This window comes from Amblyomma mixtum, chromosome 1 (assembly GCF_055824585.1).
Source record: "Amblyomma mixtum isolate Tamu chromosome 1, ASM5582458v1, whole genome shotgun sequence".
In the NCBI taxonomy this organism is placed as follows: domain Eukaryota; kingdom Metazoa; phylum Arthropoda; class Arachnida; order Ixodida; family Ixodidae; genus Amblyomma; species Amblyomma mixtum.
The window spans coordinates 134,831,540-134,853,951 of NC_143012.1; the positions used below are offsets into that span (position 1 = coordinate 134,831,540).

Genomic DNA, 22,412 nt, shown 5'->3' on the forward strand with positions numbered 1-22,412 from the left:
ACGACAACAACAGTGGCGAACAGCGACGGAGCAATAACGCAGAGCCGGGCTTCCCTCCCCGCCAAGCAGCTCCCACTGCGCACCCCTGCGGCGAAACCTGCGCCCGAAAGACGCGGGAGCGGAAGCGCGGACCCCCCAGCGTTCTTTTCCGCCCGCCGAGCCACAGAACTTGCTTTCAGCCTCGTTCGCAACGCAAACGGAGGGCGGTTGATAGTTGGTAAAAAAATCGCTTGGCTTGTTGTGGGGCGACCCCCCTCGAACACTTTGGTAGCTGCGTGCCCCTCCACTCTCTTCAAAAGCACACCCTGTGGCCGGGAGCTTATCACTAACCATGTGCCCACCACCCGTTGCGGTCCCTGTCTCAAAGTAGCCTCAGTCGACCGTCAGTGGAGCCGATTCCTCATCTTGAAAGCCACGCTGTGAGAAGGAAAGCTGATTTGCTGTGGGCCACCACGGCAGCTCAGTGGTTCTCGTGCTTGACTGCTAACCTGAAAGATGAGAATTCGATCGTGACCAGGGCGCATTTCAATGCAGACGAAATACTAGAAACCCGTGTAGTGTGTGATGTCAGTGCACGATAAAGAACCCCAGGTGGTGTAAATTTCCGGAGCCCTTTCCTACGGCGTCTCTTATAGCCTGAGTCGCTTTGGGAGGTTAAACCCCTCAAAACCAAACCATCATTTGCTGCGTGTCACCAGCCACCATGCACAAGACGCTGTGCGCCGCATCGAACTTTGTAGTAGCCATCTCTCTATTAAACAGCTCTCGCGAAACGTGTCCATGTAGGCGGGTCTTGAAAGCCTCCGGCATCGATGAGAGATATATGGCAGGCTGCGTGCTGGATTATAACTTTCTGACGGGTTAGTCGGTACATCGTCTTGAAAGAATGTCGTACGCCAAAAAAGGACGAAACAGGAAGGAAAAACACAGAACCGGAAAGAGGCGCCTCTTTCCTGTTCTGTGTTTTTCCTTCCTGTTTCGTCCTTTTTTTGGCGTACGACATTCTTTCAAGGCGTGCTGGATGACCGCCTTGTGCAACTGCGGCAAGGAGCAGCGTTCAGCTCGCTGCAATTACGCCAGAAACTTTCTCAGCACTTTCTGTGAAGAGTCGAGAATTGGCCTCAGTAACTCTTCCCTTCCGTCGGCGGAGGCAGTGATGGCATTCGTCACAGCTCGGCATCAGCTGCGGAGGCCGCCTACGAGGAGCTTTGCGCATGTCGCTCGCGTGAAAGCGCCCACATAAACGCGACAGAGCTCGAGTTGAGTGCCCACTCTGAAGGCAGTAAACACGTCCAGGAAGAGTGTGGAGTACGGGTGGCCCCCTTTTCCCCTCAAGATGTAACCAAACTTGAAGCAGTTCACAGGAAAGCAGTCAGATTCGTATTTAACAAACACAAGATAACTGATTCGCCTGCTAAAATAATGGGAGCAGAAGGACTCAAATCATTGCAGATTCTAACTAAACTCGCACGGCTGGAGCTCATGTTTGAACTAATTAATCGACATCAAAGTCTGGACGCTACTAAATGTATTTCCCTTCCCGAAGCAAGATAAACTCGTCATAAATATTCTCATGCCTAAACTGATTATTATTTTCACACTGACTGCTTTAAATACTCATTTTTCCCACTAGCAATCAGACAATGGAACAGCCTTAGTCCATCCACTACAAATAGCTCATTATATAAAATTTAGCATTGCTATTGACACTATGAGCAGTATTACGATTGCTTCTGCTCTGCTTTATACCCATGGTTAAGTAGTTTTTTTATGTTGAAACTTTTTATTCCACCAATGCAGTGTTACAAAAACGACTACATATGCTATGCTACTGCCTTCGTAGTGTACGTTTATAATATTTCTTCATGATTATGCAACAGCGGCAAATCACGAAGACAGGAACAAGAAGGAACAAACAGTCAGCGCTGAACTTATGTCCTTTATTGGAAGACAGACGTCAATTTATACATTGTCCATGCATGCGCACGTGTCCATCGTCCAAGACATGCGTGAAACCCAGACGTGCTTGTCACAACTTTTACTACACAATTTTTCACACTTTTCACAATTATCACAATATTTCTAGTTTATTAGGGGCTGAGGAAAAAACGCCCACTCCGTGCCTAGCTCCCACTGTCTTTAATCTTTGAGATAGGGGATGCACATATGACCACCACCGTCTTACGTTCTTTAAGAGCCATTTGCTCTTCCGAACCGCACGCAGAAGGCTTTTAGCGCACCGAGAATTGTGTCTGCACTTGAAACGACAACTGAGTCAGGGTACCCCGCTTCCTTACATCTCTACAGCTGGGTCGCTCATCTGTTGAGGACAGCACTTTTTTAACGTCATAATTAAACAACCCGTAACTATCTCGGTTTTTGCAAGCTTAGGATGAAAACTTCATAGTACAGTAGGGGCTTTTCGCTCTTATGTAAATATTGCCAACAAGCATACCTTGGCTTAAATATCCATGTTTAATCAAGGAGCTGTACGACGTCTTGCTGCAGGATTCTCGGGTGAAATTTAGTCCGAACTAATTTCTTGTAAAACCATCAAAAAGGTCTGATACCAATCCTGAATTCAGCGACCCAACAACCACAAGGAAACCATCTACATAGCGGACAATTCGTGATACAGTTCGAGCTAAGTCGGTCGCTATTTTCTTATCAACTTGGCTGAGAAAAATATTCATGACTCAGTCTTTCTGCAACCTATCATAACTCAATGCTTAATAAGTAACAAAATGAAGGTGCATAGATTTTCTACGAAGTATGCGTAGTCATAGTCGTGACTTATGATCATTCTGCAACAGAGCATCACTCAGCACTTTACTTCTGAAGCGTAGCATACCTCAGCACTTTACAACTCGTGTAGTCATGACGCATGACTCAGCACATTACAAGTGACGTAATGCAAGATGTGTGGAGTTTGTAAAAAGTACGCGTGGTTATGACGCGTAGTCGTAATCTGACTCAGCACTTTACTTCTGCTATACAGCGTGACTGAGCACATTACAGGCAACAATGTAAGATGTGTAACGTTTGTTTGCAAATTATGCATAGTAATTCCTCCTAATTATAGTTATGTGTCGTAGTCATTATGCAGCGTAGCATGGCTCAACACATTATTGTTTTCGCATTCTCACACGTGAGCAGTCTTAGGTGTTAATGCGGAATTATTATGCCCAATTTTCAATGCAGCAATGCATTTTACGATTACATTTCCACCTGTTTTGTCCGCACACCTCATGAGAAAATTCCTATCTTCAATTCCACCTCTACCACCGCCCTGTTCAGACAGAACGGAAGAAACGTGTTGGAAGAAACGGATCAGAAAGAAAACATTCAAAGAATAGGCGCACCGCAGCAAAGGACGCCCCCAATACTACTTCCATCTCAACTGGTATTCAACTAGGCTGCATCACTTCCGCGTACTGGCAGAATGGATTTTAGAGATATATATATGGCAAAAAAAAAAATTATCAAACCATCGGACATCTCATGCGACAATACTGCTTCTGCCAAAGTAGTTGGATTTACCGTCGATTATTACTTTGATGCTTTCACTCTAAGCCGAGGATTCACCCCGACATAATTTGTATGCATGGTGGGTGGGTTATATGGGCAGTGGGCTAAGGGGCGCGGTTGTTCTGTGGGCAACCCTTTAGCGATGGGAGTGGAAATGAGAGATGACGGTTGAGTGGTGCTCCTGGAGGTAAGCTGGCTTTGAATTCGATTCGGTCGTCGTGTTTTAATGCTATGGCTTTGGAGATGTCGCCAGACCAAAACCCCACCAATGTGAAGGTCATAAAATTACAGAATCCGCTCATTAGGCAAATGACTTTGTGGCGTGGTCACAACCTGCCCACCGGGCTGTGATGAACTTAGTTTGCAGACATAGATACAAATCGAAATCAAAAATCAGAAAAAAAAACTGACAGGATGGTTACCACTGTGTAATGCGAGATTCAGCGACAACTGTTAAGGTAGTTATTATAACGTGTTTTTGGTCGACGACGAAGCGGAGGACAATAGGAGCGTAGAGTTAGAAGAAGCTGGTCGGCCTGGCTGTGTGGAGCTTTCCTTTCTCGTCACAGAGCGATCTGAATGCACGCCCCAGCACGTGCTCAGTGCGTGCTGACTACTTCACCGTTTTGGTGGACGTTCTGGGTGATGACACAGATCCCTCTGGCTTTCGACGGAGTCGCACATTTGTTGGATTACCCTCGCTTCCACTGGATATACCTCACGACAGCGACATCGAGCAAGCAGCACCCGCCTCGAGCGACTGGAAGTATCACCGATAATAATAATAATAATAATAATAATAATAATAATAATAATAATAATAATAATAATAATAATAATAATAATAATAATAATAATAATAATAATAATAATAATAACAATAATAACCTTCATTCAGCATAATCTGAACATACAAAAAAAAACGGAAGTGCCGAAGCCACAAGTGGGCTTGTGCGGCGACAACCGGCAGCCGCGGCAATCTTCGCGCTACGTCAGAGCTCCACCAGAGACAAAAGAAAATTAAAAGACGTAAATATGAAGAATACAAAAATTTTGGCACGGAAAGAATGAAAAAACACTGATAAGATTTTAGTACATGTTAAAGATTCTCTAACGCTTGAACAGCAACACGCAGTTTTTTGCGGGTGGTTAAAGAAAATAAATCATCCGGTAATTCGTTAAAGATAGCTGGCACGTAATATTTTCTAGTAATATTTTCTAACTGCGCACTTTTGCTGGAATATTTTCCAGTGGCTCACGAATTATGAGCGGGTGAGCCAGTACAGTCGTTGGGACACTGCCGTAAATCTAGCCAGCGTTGGATTCTTTTCGGAAGCAACTGCAACCATTTGTTTGGACAACCACGAAGACGCCCTGCCTACCTGGGAGTGTTTCACACATGCAATCAATAAGTGGTTTGATGACTGATCTGCCAAAAAGAAACGCGCTGAACAAACCTCGCTGCAACGGGCCCAATTACGTGGTGAGACTTTTACTATGTACAACGATGATTTTTATGTAAAGTTGTGCAAGGTAATGAATTCGCGGATGTGTGAAGAAGATAAGGTTGGACACTTGATTAAAGGGATCTTGAATATGTCTACACTTCCTCATCAGCAAAGAACGTTCGAACCTAACTGCAGACATCGTAAGGCGCTGAAGAAGAACGTTTTAGGCCTTGAAGCTTCGTGGTAGTGTTCAGAAATTCGGGCGACTCACCAGTTACCTCTGACGCCAGTGTTGGCGCTTCTGCTCCTGTGTCCATGGGTGACACTATTCGACAAACTGTGCGCGATGAACTTCTCAGTCATCAGGACGCTGTGCATCATGATGATTCCCCTCTTGATGGCTGCGCACTGCAGGCAGAGCCCGAAATCTCATTCATTTGTTGGGTTCAAACTCTTCGAGCGAATAACTTTAACGATCGGGGTTCCTACGATCTACGGTCCGCCTACCAGCCTGTGGGAAGAAGGCTCGCCTACACAGGCTATCTTACGGAAAGTAATAACAGCGAAAAAAACAGGGACAGCAGAGGGACACAAACAACAGCACTGGCGCTGTCCCTACTTAGGGCAGGTAGTGACCGCAGATCCGGATCATGAGAGGGAAATAACTAGAAGAATAAGAATGGGGTGGAGCGCATATGGCAGGTTCTCTCAGATCATGAATGGTAGCTTACCAATATCTCTGAAGAGAAAAGTATACAACAGCTGTATCCTACCGGTACTCACCTATGGGGCAGAAACGCGGACGCTAACAAAGAGGGTTCAGCTTAAGTTAAGAACAACGCAGCGAGCTATGGAAAGGAAAATGATAGGTGTAACGTTAAGAGATCGGAAGAGGGCGGAGTGGGTGAGGGAACAAACGCGGGTTAATGACATCTTAGTTGAAATCAAGGGGAAGAAATGGGCTTGGGCAGGGCATGTAATGCGAAGGCAAGATAACCGCTGGTCCTTAAGGGTAATGGAGTGGATTCCAAGAGAAAGCAAACGTAGCAGGGGACGGCAGAAAGTTAGGTGGGCGGATGAGATTAAGAAGTTTGCGGAGACACATTGGCGGCAACTGACAAAGGACAGGGTTAATTGGAGAGACATGGGAGAGGCCTTTGCCCTGCCGTGGGTGTAGTCAGGCTGATGATGATGATGAAGATGAGCCACCGACTAGCCCATACCTAAATTTTGATCGACTACACAGGCTACTTGGCACGCATTCACCTTCGACCTGATTACAGTCAACGCTTTAACCCCGTTTGCAGCGAACCATGCGTTGACCACTGGCATCCGCCAGCTGTGTGTTGCCGCTGTGGCATGCCCGGACATAAATTGCGATATCGCCGCCGGCGAGGCCCGATGCATGATGCACTCATTTGGTGCGACAACCACGAAGACACCCTGACTACCTCGTGGCCGAATCTTTCTTTAGAATCTGCCCTGCAGTGGGCGTAGTCAGGCAGGCTGAGGATGATGAAGACGATTTGGACGATATTATTATGCGAAGCATACTACTTTAGCTACCACTTCAGCCCTTCACCGTGGTTATGCGCCTCCGAATCACGTGATACATGACGTCACACCACGTGACACGATGACGTCACGACAGTGGAGAAACGGGGGCCCACCTCGCGCCGTCGCTGTGGTTGTGCGCCTCCAAATCACGTGATACATGACGTCACACCACGTGACACGATGACGTCACGACAGTGGAGAAACGGGGGCGCACTTCGCGCCGTCGCTGTGGTTGTGCGCCTCCAAATTACGCGACACGATGATGCTTCGCATTCTCCAGGCTTAACCAAGTTAAGCCTCAGCCATTTTATCTTTGGGGAGCCATTTAGCGGGCATAACAATCACCTCTTCATCGTCTTTACTACATCGAAAAAGAGGCCTAGGGCTTTACTCTAAGAAATTTTACACGGCGCAAAAAGGCACACACACAGGAGAAGACAGAAAGAAACGGACAGTTTGCGCCGTTTAAAATTTTGTAGCATGAACCAACAAGCCCTGCATCAAGTACCTTAACTCTAAACGTCACTTTGACAAACATTCAGTTGTTCTCTGTCGTTTGGTTGATAAGGACGGCGTCCGGCCGGATGCTAGGGATGTTAAGACTGTCGCCAATTTCACAGCGCCGCAATCAGTCAAGGAGCATTTAGGACGCTGCGCTCATTTTCGCCGTTTTGTTCCGAGGCTTGCCGACGTCGCCCATCTCACGTGACTCCTACACAAAGGCGTGTCCTGCAAACCTGCAAATGTGTTCTGACTGTGACTCGGCATTCCACCATCTGAAATTTCTTCTTACATCGGGCCCTATCCAGCACCATTTTTGCCCTTCTGATCCCACTAAAGTTTACATCGACACCTACTGTGTTAGATTGTTAGATTGGCGCTGTGCTCATCCAGCGCCATGGCGGAGATAAACATGTGATAGCTTATGCCAGCCGGTCGTTGAGAAAATCGAAGCGCAACTATACGCTTACCGTAAAGGGGTTCCTCGCAGTAGTTTTGCATTGGTTATGTTCATGGGCGTCCGGAAGGGGGGCAAGGGGGGGGGGGGGGGGGCAACCTTCCTTGAATTACGGATATTATTTATGCACTAGTAGAAAACAACTACACAGCTTGATTAGCACGCTTAGGTGATATTAACTTATCGGATTGTACTTATTGAGTTCAATTCTTTGTTCATTAATAAATTCTGATGTTTGTTCTCCAAGCCTAGCACTAACTTGCTGTTTCTAATTTTTGCTTCATGTGCACAGTTTAGAGCACAAATAGTTCGTTTTTGTTGCTAACCTACCGCCTCCCCCACATCCCGCCATCGGGTCCACCCCCCCAGAAAAAGGTTCTGAGGACGCCCTTGGTTGTGTTGAAATAAAGAATATCAGACCGACTTCTGATACTCGCTTTTCTACTAACTTTCCTCTCCAGACCGCCGCTCTAGACGCACGGCGCTATTCAAAGCAGATGGGTGCATTCCTCCGTTCTCGCCATACTCTCCCTCCTCCTTAGACGGTGACCACCCTAAGGATGGTTCCCGTGTTCGGTCCTTTGAGGTTCGTTTAAAGTTGTCGTCAGTATGTTATTTGCAGGTGTTCTAGAGTGGAGTGCGGAAGGCGGCATATGATGCGGCTTTGTCTGCAGTGCTTTATGGCAATGTGGTATTCAAACGGCTCGTTTTGTGTGTGAGCTTATGGTTGTGATTTGGGAAGGCCATACACCAGCGCGTAGGCGCTGATTTGGCAGGCGCTCATTAACGCATTTACACGAACACGCTCATTTAAGGGGATGCCCTTATGCCTTGAGTCCGACGTAATGTTGATTTATCGATCAGGTGCTGGTGACATGGATAGAATATGGGGTGATTACGAAGGAACAGTGCCTTTACGGAGGGTCTGCATGCTGCTTGGGAGTTTGTCCAGACGGTCGTGTGGTATGTGAGCAGGGTGCAGATGCGCGCTACAGAAACAGATAATGCAGGCACTCTGCCTGTGTGGTGTTCTTGGCTGTAAGGGTTGCTGCTCCTCGGGCAGTGCCTGTGTCCAGGAAGGCTGCTGTGTAGGAGCCTCGGAATTGTGAATGCGATGGTGTGTCTGTACTTAGATGCCGTGCGTTGTACAGTTTTGGGAGGTTCGACGCGCTTGCTTTCCTGTGACGTTTGGAATGGTCGGGGTGGGGGTTTTGGGGGAGTGGCTTAAGTTTCGGTTTGCTTTTTTAAGTGAGAAAGGCTTTGCTTTTTAAGTGAGAAACGCTTAGGGGTGTTGGCATGTGGCGGGTTGTCACTGAGCATTCTGAGTGAGTAGAGCCCATACGTGCGTGCTCGGCTCCATTTTCTCTCTGGTATATTATTGTGTTATCTGCCTGCTACCGCATCCGTCACACTCGCCTTTGCGCAGGTGGTTGCGGTGCGCGTCCTAAGTAAGACGGCTATCTGTAAACGCGGTTAGGAAGCCATTATGCGACAGCCGGCGCAAACTGAGCGCAGCCCCTCTCGCCTTCACTCTCCCCCTCCGCTTTTCACCTTCCGCCGTTCTGCGCTTTAAAATTATACGAAGGAAACGAATTTTCAACCGGGAGTGTTAAAAGTGGTGGGCAAGTATGCATCCCTATGGTAAAGAAGAACGTTCAGAAGAACGTCAATTTGGGCTAGATGGTGCATTACTTCAGACAGAAATGGTAATAGCGCTACAGCAAGACATACACAAGAAAGACTGACACAGGACATGCGCTAACTTCATCTGAGTTTATTTACTGCAAAGCCAGCAAATATATAGAAAATTCGAAGCATGCGCAAAAAACCGGTACAACAAGGCATCAACAAAGCCGTTTAAGATATCATATCTCAGTCACTGGTAAAGTAGTACACAGATCCGGACCACGAGAGGCAAACGGCTACAAGCGAAGTGTCAGTATCTCTCAGGTAATAAGTAGCACACTACCCACCCTCAAGAAAAAAGTAATAATGTTGTATTTTCCCACTGTGTGGATCCTGGGAACCAGAGTGCTCGCTCGCTTCAGTATGCGGACGCCGGCGTCCCCGAAATCGGCCAGCGCTGAATGGATGTAAGGATGTGCTTTGTTCTCGAGTATTTACCACGGGCTTTGCGTGCGTATGTCCCAAGGGGCAAAACGGACGCCTGAAATGTGGAGCCCTATGAAGAGCAGGGCTTGCGCGCGTTGGATTCTTATCGTCTCCTTCCATCTCTCGCAGAATCCGAGAGCAGCCGGCAGGTTCCCAAAGCGTCGACGCAACCTCGCCTTCACAACGGCACCGTGAGTAGCGCGCCCTTCGTTTTCGCTTGAGTGACGACGTGGCTCCCCTGTAGCTGGCGGAGAAAGCGGGGCCTCCGCGTACAACTCTACCACAAACAACAATTAAATTTCCAAGAAAATGAACACAACCCACAAGACCTCATGGAACACATTTCCCACAAGCGGCAGACGTTCAGTCCGAATCAACATAGCTGTAAGGCTGCTGGGCACGAAACCGCGCGTTTGAAGCCGGCCGCGGTGGCTTCATTTCGACGCATGCGAAATGCAATAACTTTCCAACTTAGCGAGTCTTCAGTGGAGCTCGAAGCACTTTATGTGTCCAAAGTTAATCTGGAAATTTCCATTACGGCGTTGCACACAGAGTGTTCGTTTAACAGGGATAATCCCTAAGTTAATGTTGAGTAACTGTAGTCTAGTACAATCTCCCGCAGCCCGTTCAGAGCCTGCTGCTCTGACTCAACGACCCCAGCAGGGAACAAGGAATATTTTTTTTCTTAGTAGCAAAGCATTGCTGCCGAGTCCAGCTGAAGCAGTTCGCTTTCGCCTGTTGTGTCACGGTTGGCTGCCTGTCCGCGGGTACACGCAGCGTTAAGGACCCCGTTCTGCAGGAAGTCTGACGTCATCGTTGTCGTCAGCGTTGTGAACGAAAAATGCCCGGAGAAGCAAGTCACGTTGGCCAGTGTCGCAAAAATCGGCGCACATTCGGAAAGCTAGAGAGGCGCGAAAGGAATTACGCCTACGCGCACCGCCGACGATTCGAGAAGCTTGGAGAAAATTTCGCTATTTGCAGACGGAGAACGCGTAACCTCGCGCGTGCTCATGCTTTCTTAAAGCCTCTCTCCATGTCTGACCAATGGCGATGGTCGCCCAGCGGGAGTGTGAGAGAGCAACGGTACGGTTGGTGCGGTGTGTATGTGCGTATGTGTATGTGCGTATTTGCGAAGAAACAAACAGACATGGAGCGCCCTTATGAAGGACGTTTGACGCCATCGATCAGCCGGTGCGGTGGATTAAGCTTCTGACTCCCGGGTCGACACCATTCGCCCAGCCACGTAGCAGCGAGGCAGCGCGTGCCAGTCTTCGGGATCGGATCCTGTGGTCGTCAACAAATTGTATTCTGTTTTGTTTATCTACCTCTGGTGGTAGTGCACTTTAGGGTGCAGTATCTTCCTTGTATTGCAACTTTTCTCTGGTCTTACTTAGCATATGTTGCATTCTTTTGGAATCACTATGCATGTATACTTTGCTACAAGTGATGAGAAACACCTCTGTATCGTTTCTTTGCTCTATATAGTTTGTTTTGATTGTGAACCTTCCCTTACAAAAAGAGTTTTCGACAGTCTATACATTGTCTGTAGACTTCTGTCTATAATGTCTATAGACAGTCTATAGAAAAATCTTAGAATAGAGTCGACAGGCAAACCAAATGCCATAGACAGTGTATAGACAATCTTTAGTTTTTTGGTCATACACTTTTAGTAGACTTTTGTCTGTGGACAGTCTATAGACTACGAATAGACAAAAAAGCAATATCTATAGGAAGTCAATAGAGTCAATAAGAAGTTTATAGACTGTCCATAGACAATTTTTATACGGGTTTGGCTCCAACCCATTCTCTTGCTTGCGACCGGCGAAAGCTGGGCACCAAAGGACCGCACCCCTTGACACTTTGTAGCTGGTTTCTGGCTGAGCTTGCCACTCTTAAGTAGGGCTGCTTTTCCGACCGAGACTGCTAGCCCCCCCCCCCCCCCCTCTCTAAGGGTGTCTGGGAGCGCACGCAACCAATGCGCAACGTTGAGAGCCACCCAGGTCACGTGACGTTGTGACGTCATCACAATCTGCCCACCAGATTGTGAGCATACTGACCACCATGGCATGTTGGCGGTTAATTCATTTATTGGTCGCGAGAGGCAACTCGCGAGAACAACCTGAGACGAACCTACCCCACAGATTGCAGCACCTGCCATCGCAGGGCAGGCATCATCATCATCAGCCTGACTACGCCCACTGCAGGTCAAAGGCCTCTTCTCCCATGTCTCTCCAATTAACCCTGTCCTTCGCCAGTTTCGGCCACGTATTCCAGCAAATTTCTTAATCATATCCACCGACCTAACTTTCTGCCGCCCCCTGCTACGCTTGCCTTCTCTTGCAACCCACTCCATTACCCTTAAGGACCAGCGGTTATGTTGCCTTCGCATTACATGCCCTGCCCATGCCCATTTCTTCCTAACCACTGCACTACTGTCACAGGAGTGGTATGAAGACTCGTAGGGATGTATGATTGTAAAGTGGAGAATACGTAATCCATTGAGTGTAGCAAAGCAGATATTTCGGGAAGGTGATGGATATGTATGCTCAAAAAACTACACAGAGTGTTTGCTACATTTGAATCGGGGAGAAATCACGGATTTGCGCAACGTAGAAGACGACGGTGAGCAGGCAGTGCCGCGGGACGGAGCAGATGGATGTTGATGAAGACGATCGATGCTCTCCAATGCACAGCGCGAGTGTGTGGTGCAGTTTAGCACGAGATGTGTAATGGTCTCGCTGAGTGTAGTGGTCTCGCTGCGGCGATAGCGTAGTGGTCTCGCTGAGCAGCCCTTAAAGGAGATCTGTTCGCGCGGTCGCGGGTTCGATTCCCAGTCATTGATATTGATTCAATTTCTTTTGTCTTTTCCATGGTTTGACCTCCAACTCAGCTGAAGGTCAAATTTGCACGGTCCGCGATTGAAGCTCGAAGTCCCGTAGTGAAGCTTGCGCTTCAAAACGGCGCAATCGAAACGGGACACACGGCGCTTGTGGAGCCTTCTTTCTCGTGTGTGTCTCGTTTACTGCGCGCTCTTTCTCATAAAGGATGACCAGTTTTGCATATATGGACATTAACGCATACACTTATGGCGCAGCTTCGGTGTCCCCTCCAATTCTGGCTTTCCCGCTCTGGGACTGAAGCGACACCCTCGTTCGGGAATGCCTCAAGCCCCACGAAATCAAGGGAGTGACTTCGCTTCGGACAGTGACCGGCAGCGGGAGGTTCACAAATGGAATAGAACGGGCACACAGCCGTTGCGTCGTGCCATTGCAGCGACGTCTGGCAGCGTTTCCTGCTCTCGGGGCAGCCACCGCTGCAGCGGAGGGTCGAGCAGAACAGGATGTGGACGTCAGCGACGCAGGCCCGCTCCAAAAACAGCAGTCTTGAGGGCGCACCACCACTCAGAGGCTGTTTACTTCTCTCCGAAGTAGGGAAACACGGCCCCCGAGGGCCATCGAGAACCGGCCGAGGTTATGGCGGCACTGTCGGGTCACTCGAGGCGTTTCTCTGGGAAGGCTCTTCATCGGCAGCCTCCTTCAACCATAGTGAATATTCCGGCCAAACATCGTGTTCGATGACGGCGGCGCGATGGGTTTTAAGGGGCAAAACAACCAATATTGTTCGAAGACGTCGTGGTACGGCGCTGGCACCACGGCATGCCTGTTGTAGCACCTCTGAAATTTAATGGGGAAGTTAAGCGAAGCTCTAGTTTCGAGCCGTTTTCTATTTGCCTCCTTCCAAAAATATTGCATTGCGGCTGCTGCTTCTTTCCATGCGATCCGTGAAGTACAGAAGTCCGAAGCAAGGAGAACAACAAGCTGTTCAGCACTTCGACCAGGTATACAAATGCGGTGACATGCTGAAAAGGGATAAAAGTGGCATGCTACTCCTTTCGCGCGCAGTTTGCTGGCAGCTACTAACCATAACATAGCCGCCGCGGTGGCTAAGCGGTTATGGTGCTCGGCTGCTAACCCGAAAGACGCGGGTTCGATCCCGGCCGCGGCGGCTAGAATTTCTTTGGAGGAGAAATTCTAGAGGCCCGTGTACTGTGCGTTGTCAGTGCACGTTAAAGAACCCCAGGTGGTCGAAATTTCCGGAGCCCTCCACTACGGCGTCTCTCATAGCCTTAGTTGCTTTGGGACGTTAAACCCCATAAACCAAACCAAACCTAACCATAACATACGGCCGCGAAGCTTTGTAATGTTCGTTTGTTTGTGTTTAACGCTGCCGGAATGCCGTTTTGTCACTTCATTTGTGATGCAAGACGAGTCCAGATTTATCTCGAAAGGTCGGAGCCATGCTGTAGTGACAACGTTTTTCCAGTCTGTTGTGGTTATTTTGTTCCCGCCGTGGCTCGAAAGTTCTTTTTGAGCTTCAAATTGGGCATGGCCGGGAGCGGCGGGCACTCTGTTCGACGACTGCCGAGCACGCTCGTTGCTCGTTCAGTAGTTCAGTTCTTTGCTGGCGCAGAAATAAAAAAATAGCAGTTTCTTTTTGAAGCCATTCTCGTTGTCTTCCTGCTGATATATCTCAATGTATCAGCTGATAATGACGACATGTCTCTTTTTTTGTTTAAGGAGATCACTTGATTTCCAAATTTGCATACATGTTCAGAATAGGCCACAGACCAAAAGCTAAGAAAATAGCTAAAAAATGCCTGTGACCTTCATAAAAGCCACGTGAAAAAAAATGCATGCAGCTGAGCATAGCTCACATGAGCACATTCATTAGTGGCTAGTTATGAGAAGAAAGAGCAGAAAATATTTAATATAGCGTACAGTAATCATGAGAAATTATGAACAAACTGCTATAAAAACACTTTAGGGTCCAACAAAATACATTTTAAGTGTGACATACGGGTGTGGCGAAATAGCGGGAACAGCAAAAGGACGCGCACGTAGTACATTCCATTAGTTAGAGTTTACTAAGATTTGTTTACAAGGCACAATTTGAAATCATGGGAGGTTACACATGGCAAGTTGGCCTGAATTTTAACTGTTAAGATTATCAAATACAAGGAAATTAAGTGTTCGTTTACCGTAATTTGTTCTATTGGATGCAAGTGACCATTTGTCAGTGAATCGGGTTCGAACATATTTTCCATCGGCTTTAACATTGCGTTGTTAAGCAAAAAATTACGAATTAATGCCGAAGAAAATGGTAGGCAGTATAACGACCATTCTTGAGAAAAACGTCTGCGCGAATCACTTCGTATTTTGTAAACAAATCAGCCTTATGGGCAGAAAAACTAGCTCCTGCGATAAGCCTAATAGTTGTCTGATGAACAATTACAATTTTCTGAAGATTCGTTTTACATGTGGCGGCCCAAACTAGGGGGCAGTAGTTAATGTGTGACTAGAATATGGCATACTCGGTTATTAGTTTTAGACATGGGGGAAATTTAGTGCGGTAGCGAGCAAGAAAGCCAACGGAAGGTTCTTTTTTCTGTTGCATGAAAACATGGCTTTTTGTTTAGTGGTATTTATAGACAACTCATTACAACACGGCCACGCATGCAATGCTTTAAGAACAGCGTTGCCGCTAGTTAGTGACTCGTATGTTGAGAGGCCCTTTAGAAAATTATTAGTGTCATCTGCTTACAAAATGAACTTCTCGTTACCTTCAATGTTTACAAGGTCATTTATATGCACGTTAACAAGAGAAGGACTTAAAGGCTACCCTGGGACATATCGCAAATGATGACCTGAAGACTGGATCCATGTTCATCACAGCAGACTGCTTGCTTTCGATTAGGGAGGTAAGAGCGTAGAAGACTGAGACAAATTCCTCGAACACCAATTTTTTCTATTTAAGCAAGAAAGTAAAAAGCTTTGCGGAAGCCAACAAAGAAGCCGAGAGTTAGATATTTGCGTTCAAAGCTTCGCAACAAAAGTTCTTTTTGTGATAGAAGAATCGATAAGTAGAGCGTCCCTTGCGAAACCCGAACTGTGAATCAGCAAGCTGTACTTACGTCTTAACGACAAAGCTAAAGCCATGCGTCTTTACGACGAAGGAAACTATGACGTGATCAATTAGGAACTTAATGCGTTTTTTTTTCAAGCTTTTGCATCAAGTTTTCATTTCTGAAGTATCCAAAAAAGTGGTTATTGTATAAAAATAAACTAGAAAGTCCAATCAGTAAGTACATTCTGCAATTCAGTTTTCGCTGTAATTCAAACAAGCAGTGGTTTGCTAAGGCGCTTAAACGCTTGGAAAACATAAAGAAGCGTCATTACCGTTCAGCCAGGTTTCAGGGGACGCGTAGCGCATGGGCAAAATACCACTAAGCCGGAAAATACCACCGCAATATGTAACGCCAAGCCTACCTTTTTCCACTCGGACCTGCCTAATATGCTCACCAGCAACCCCAGGTAAGAGCGTAATTTTGGCAAGCCGTAATCCCTGATAATACGCTGGAGATATCCCTCACGGATGAGTAAGGCGCAGGCTTGACTGAGGCTTGGTGCGCTACCATGTTTAGTACCGACTCCTCATCTGTCTTTACAAAAGAAACTGAAAGGTCATTTCAGACGCCCCATTCAAATATACCTCATGCTATATCACCAATCTCATTATTTTTATCCAGAACTTCGTGCCTAATTGTCATCATGAAACTTTCATCTTCATCTGGAGCTTGCATCAACTGGAAGTTTCTGAAGAATGCCAGGAATATTTGTGCGGAAATTTTGTCCTTGCTTTCTTCAGTCACTCTCATCAGGGCAGCTACCAGACGACTACAAAAGTGGTAAGGTCTTGCAGTCTTCAAATGGTGCAAAAAAATTTACCACTTAATTACCTCCAAATTTTTCTTACTAGCGTGCCCTCCAAAATCATGCAACACGTCATCTACACAAATGGCGTCAGTTACCTCGACTCTCAACTCTTTTTTCATCCTTCACAACACGGCTTTCGAAAAGGCTCCGTATGTGAAACGGAGCGGTAGCCATTTCCACGAGCTGCATGCTAATCTTGACTGTTGGATCGATGCCATTTTCCTAGACTACATTTTTCTAGAACATTCGACAAGGTGCCACATAAACGCTTTCTATTAAAACTTTCGCACTTAAACTTGCCCTCCGATATCTTAAAATGGATAGAATTCTTTACTAGTCGCTCAATTTGTTAACTACCACCATTCCAATTCCATTAATGTAATAACAGGCGTCCGTCAAGGTTCTGTACTCGGTCGGCTTCTGTTTATATTAAAGGCCAACCGATATACGATATACTGCGTTGTTTATCCCTCAGTTATTAACGTCTCTCTCTAAGCACCTCTTCAAGAGGACCTTAACTGATTTCAGAAATGGTCTGCCGATTGGTTAATGCAACAGAGCCCTTATGAATGTAAGTGCATGTCTTTCCGCCGTCATCGCAACCCGTTTGATTTCCCTTACGTAATTGCTAACGTCCCTGTGCAGTCTGTTTCATCACATAAATCACATCAAAATGGCATCACCTTATACAAAGACTTGTCCTGCAGTACACACCTTACCAACATCATTTCATCTGGTTACAAAGCGCTCGAATCTTTACAGCGTCACCTCCGGCAAGCCTCTGAACATGTAAACTTATTAGCCTACACATTTCCTTTTCAAATCAAAATTAGAATATGCATCACTCATTTTGAATCCGCATCATGCTTACTTTCTTGATGGAACAGCGCAAAACATCGGGACAAGAGACAAGCGCTTGTCTCTTGTCCCGATGTTTTGCGCTGTTCCATCAAGAATGAATAACCAACATGCCCAAGCTGCTGTCCTGGATGCTTACTTTGTCAGTGCACTTCGATCAGTGCGAAACACAGCGACCAGATTCATCCATTCTTCATATTCTTACGACATCAGTGTGTCATCGTTGAAAGCGTGAGGGGTAATAAGCGCCGGCTTATTACCCCTCTTATATGGCAGCCTTTGCTGATTTCATGTATTTTTCCATAGTTCACTTGGCTGCCGGCCCCACGTTGTCCCGCCAGGCCACATATCTCTACGCACTTGTCATCGGTTTCAAGTTTCCCGACCATCTGCCCGTACTATTACATTTGCCGCTTCTTTTTTTTTTTTTTTGCTCGGGCAGCTGCAGACTGGAACTACCTACCCGACAACATTGCAACCATCAAATGCTCATCAAATTTCGCCGAAAGTGTCACCAGTCATCTTTTGTTTTATTAATGCTTGCAGACCATACTATTTGTACCTACCCCTGATATAATACCAGTCAACTTTTGTTTTATTAATACTTGCTCACCATACTATTTGTACCCGCCCCTAATATAATACCCCTCAACTGGCCTTTAAGGCGTTCAAATAAAACAAAACGGAATGAACTAACTCTGATTATTTTTTTTTTTGCTCTGGCTGGACTTCTGCCCGCAGATACAAAATCGCATTCGTTAAAATAAGTCCTGGCACTATTATTTTTTTCCATATACCTCCGCCGTGCTTCATGTGTTTTTTACCCCGACAGTGTCCCTATGCTTCATTATTGCAGCATCACTTATAGTAGTCTTTACGTATTTTTCCATGTATATCATGCAGGCCTTCATGAAATACCCGCAGATAATTGGCTTTTTCCACCTGGGCACCGGACGACTTGCACTGTCAGCCTTTGACCCATGGTATCTTTGCAAATTCATCCCACCTGGCATATTTGCACTCGAAGTAAAGCTAAGAGTGCCTTTTTCGTCTCCACAAAAATTAACGAGAGGCTGTAAATCCCCTTGTCTATTAGCTAACAGCGCGAAATCTTCACAGGGGGCCTATACCACCAGTTAGGGACTGGCTAAAATTGGTGCACCAGCAATGGGCATCCCGCTTTCACCATAAGGCAACCACCACCAGAAGCGCGACAACTTCACTGTCACTCGCTATTTGTGCCATTGCGTGTATTTAACTCATATATGTCTCCTTTAAAAATCAGAGAAAGGTATTAGCTTGCTTATCTAACCCTGGTGTGCCCATTGCAATCCCCCGGTAGAGAGAAAGCAATTCTCGAGAACACAAAGTGAGCAAATGTCGGGAGCGGCGCGTTTCAGTCCATTAGCCAGCGTTTTGGCGCAAGGACTCTCCCAGGCGAGGAAAAATTCACTTGTCGAAATGCCTCCGACCAGACTCCTTACCTTTGCTCACTTTCTGTGTCGTGTCGTTAGATTTCAGGCCCACTGTCTTGCCAACCGCAGCCGGTTGCCAAACCTGAGTAGAGGCTCCAGCTGAAATCCAGTTGCTTCTTCGAGGATGTAGAAAATTATAGATGGAGGCATTAGAATGCATTTCCACATTGCACATTCGAGCCGCTGCTGCGCAGTACGAGTAATGGCATTCACTTGGTTTCATATTTCTAGAATGGTTTGAATTTTACTGTTTTTTTAGAGATCGTCACCCCATATATATATATATATATATATATCATGTTTTATTGTAAAAAAGTAATTTACCTCGTTCGTGTCTCGCTTATTCCTGTTGCCTTAGCGAACACAGCGCAATGGTTCGAATTGATCATGTACCAAACAGCCAGATTTGTTGCGTTGCGACACATGCGTCCCACTCGTATTACGTGGTTAAAGTTTTATTCGCGGAATTCTGACGCATTCTGTCCGCCTAACACAGGTCTCCGTTAAGCATGGCGAACGATGAATTCCGACTTTATATATTTTTTTTTTTTCAATATAGGTCTGACTATTGGATTTCTGTGGGGCGTTTTGGCAGCCACGTAATTATACCCATGCAAAATATTGTTTTAGACCAGGGTTTCAGTAAACAGTAGATGAGCGTGTGCACTCACTCCGCCTTATACGGTGTCTCTTCCGCTGGCGTAGTTTTCCTTTTTTATTTTAGCCTCCCATCTGCCCCTGTGAGCAGCTTTGACCGCCCCGGCGACGCCGATTGAGTTTGTGACGCAAAAGTATTGAACAAATCAACGTTCGTGGGAGCAGCCACCGTGTCACGATAAGCCGAGCGCTCCTCGGGGCAGTTAGCACCACTCTTCGTAACCTCCGCGTCGCAGCCCTGTGCGAGCAGCAGCTCCCCATTACAGCCACGCCTTCCACCTCGGAGCGTTCCTTTCCCTGCGCCTCCGACAGCGTTCGAGATGCGAACGCGCAGTAATAAAGCAGCCTTCGCACTAAGTGCGGCCGAGCGCACTTTAAAAACTGAAGGGAGGCATAGCAAAAGTCAGCCCCGTTCTACCGGCCGTTCACTTCCTTACCGCAATGCGCTAACCGCGTCTGTAAATTGGCTGGGGAGTGAAATGCCATGTTCCCTGGCAGTGAGTGGAACAGCATGCGCACTCCTAGGCACAAAATCAGTTGGAGGGCGGTTCTACTCCCTACGCTTGTAGACCTCGGGTGCCTTTCGGCATTCCATCTCTCGCGAAATTCTTCCGGCACTGATTGATTCCGCCAAATGTAAGCCCTCCATCTGAGCTCTAGGAAGAGAGTGATGTGATGTCGAACGCAGAATTCTCTTCGAGGCGCAACTGGCGGTCCGGGCGAGTAGGTGTCATGTGTGCCAACTAACTGCCTAGCCTAACTACCGCGCACGAGCAAAGTCAACAACTATTTCACCACCGTTTCTTCGAGGGCTAGCTGGTTCATGTTTTCCCAAGTCCTGTCCTGTCCCCTTTATGTGTTGCGCTAAAGAGCATTCCGACTTGAAAAAAGTAAGCAGTGGAGGGAGAAGCCTCAGGGTGCTTGCCTTCACTCCGTCGAGAAATACCCGGTGTGTGGGAGGATTCCCAAAGAACACGGCGGGAAATACGGGGACAGAAGAGAAACATACGCAACAGGACCAGCGCCTCCCAGGGCGGAGGAGGGTGAGATGTGGGAAGGGTGTTATGCATGTCGGGAGCGTGAACTCGAAAATCTGCCTGCCCTCTCTCTACCGTTAACTACCGCACGCTAGTATTAAGGACGCGTATTGAATAAACAGCGCGAACGACAAGCAGAAGAGACAAGGAAATGGACGGCACAGCGCTGACTAACAACTGAGGGTTTATTGCTGAACATACAAGTATAACTACATAGATGTCGGCAGTGTGGAAAGATATACAAAGTGCAAAAAAACCCATAAAAGTGACAACAGCAACAGAAGCACGCTAGAAATCAGCAGACAGCCACCAGGAGTTACAGCTCTCTTTGCAGTAGTGTTAGCGAAGGAGTGCTGATACATGCATGATACATACATGATAACCTCTGCTGATTTCTAGCGTGTTTTTGTTCCTGTTGTCACATTTATGGTTTATTGCACTTTGTATATCTTTCCACACAGCCGACATCTAAGTATTTATAAAGATGAAATAAAAACAGGTATGGCGCAAGAAACGGGGACACAGAAGGCACACAAAACACAGGACTGACGCCATCTTCTGTGTCCCCGTTTCTTGCGCCATACCAGTTTTTATTTCATCATGAACCAACTCGCCCAAACTAGAGTTTTACTTGAAGTATTTATACCTGCATGATCAGCAATAAACCCTCAGTTGTTAGACAGCGCTGTGTCGTCCGTTCGCTTGTCCCTTGTGCTTGTCGTAGTTCGCGCTGTTTATTCAAGGTGCCCAACCAACTAGCCCGCCAAAACGTGTTAAGGAAGCGAACAGTCATCGAAACCAAGGAAAGCATAAGGCATGTTTTTTGCATTTTGTGTTATCATTGCAATGTTCAACGGTAAATCAGTGGGGTCTACGGACTTTATGGCCGAAATGTGATTGATTACAAAGTATAAGAAGAAAGTTGGTTGGTTTGTTTATGGGGTTTAACGTCCCAAAGCGATACAGGCTATGAGAGGCGCCGTAGTGAAGGGCTCCGGAAATTTCGACCACCTGGGGTTCTTTAACGTGCACTGGCATCGCACAGTACACGGGTCTCTAGAATTTCTCCTCCAAAGAAATTCTAGCCGCCGCGGCCGGGATCGAACCCGCGTCTTACGGGTCAGCAGCCGAGCACCATAACCACTGAGCCACCGCGGCGGCTTATAAGAAGAAAGTGACAGGGGGTTACTGGAGAATGGGGACTGGGGCTAGCTGGCTGTGGTTTATCTTGAAAACTAAACAGTGTTGCTCGATTTACGTAGTAAGGCCAATTGCGAATTAGGTGGGCTCCCAGTTCGATTTTCGCTTCGGCTCCGATGTCCAGATCCAGTGTTCACGGATGGCAGGTGTTCGGATAGCGATAATGGGATAAAGTCCACATATGTGGAATTGGTCATTTCTCCATTCATAGATCCCTGGGAATCTATCTTCCTGCCGCTCCTGGCGCAGCGGTGCAGCGTTGAAGCGATGCGCCAACGCGATGGCAGGCACACACACACACACACACACACACACACACACACACACACACACACACACACGCACACGCACACGCACGCACACACACACACACACACACGCACACGCACACACACGCGCACGCACACGCACACGCGCACGCGCACGCACGCACGCACACACACACACACACACGCACACGCACACGCGCACGCACGCACGCACGCGCGCGCGCGCGCACACACACATACATATATATATAAACGTAATTCGGTTGACACACGGTAGAAAAACAACAACTTTATTCTAACGTTTCGACCAGGGTCTGGCCTTCGTCAGAGTGACGAAGGCCATATATATATGCATATATATATACATATACATATACATATATATATATATATATATATATATATATATATACATATACATATACATATATATATATATATATATATATATATATATATATATATATATATATACAGCACAAAAAAAATAAACGTACTAGGTTGCTAGAGGTAAAATGAGAAATTCAAAAGCGCTTCATT

At 46.8% G+C, this 22,412-nt stretch overlaps 1 protein-coding gene across 1 annotated transcript in view; it reads left to right on the top strand.

Annotated features, from left to right (window-relative positions):
- The window catches only part of Mip (Myoinhibiting peptide precursor), a 276,463-nt gene that overhangs the window by 115,164 nt on the left and 138,887 nt on the right, over positions 1-22,412 (top strand). The window contains exon 2 of the mRNA XM_089567389.1: positions 9,733-9,794. The gene's annotated coding sequence lies outside the window, so the exon portion shown is untranslated. The remainder of the gene's footprint in view (positions 1-9,732; positions 9,795-22,412) is intronic.